The sequence below is a fragment of the Vipera berus genome (genome assembly GCF_964194415.1).
Source record: "Vipera berus genome assembly, chromosome: 2".
Classification (NCBI taxonomy): domain Eukaryota; kingdom Metazoa; phylum Chordata; class Lepidosauria; order Squamata; family Viperidae; genus Vipera; species Vipera berus.
The window spans coordinates 18,611,754-18,612,135 of NC_138203.1; positions in this window are offsets into that span (position 1 = coordinate 18,611,754).

A 382-nucleotide genomic window follows, 5' to 3' on the forward strand; every position below is an offset into this window, starting at 1 on the left:
ATTCAGGATTGGAAAGAATTGATATTCTGCTGCTCAGCTGTGTTTCAAATCTTTTTCCAGCGGTTTTCCCCGCAGAAGCGTAATCCCAGCACTCAATCTTAAAATCCCTTTGTGTAGAGAGGAAGAAAAGATGGCTCTTGTGCTCAGCCAAAACATCAGCTGGGCTTTTCGAAATAAGCTACCGACATAATGTCCAGCTGCTGCACAAGTTATAAAACAGCCAAATGGAGTTGCGTGCTGAGAAGCCTCTTTCTTCTGTATGTAACCTTATCCAGATTAATCTCAAAAAATAATTATTATGAATCAATGCTCTGGTTCTGGTTCATGGATTTATTCACAATGAGTCAAATGTATTTCAGATCTGGGGTGGGGGGAAGTTCTC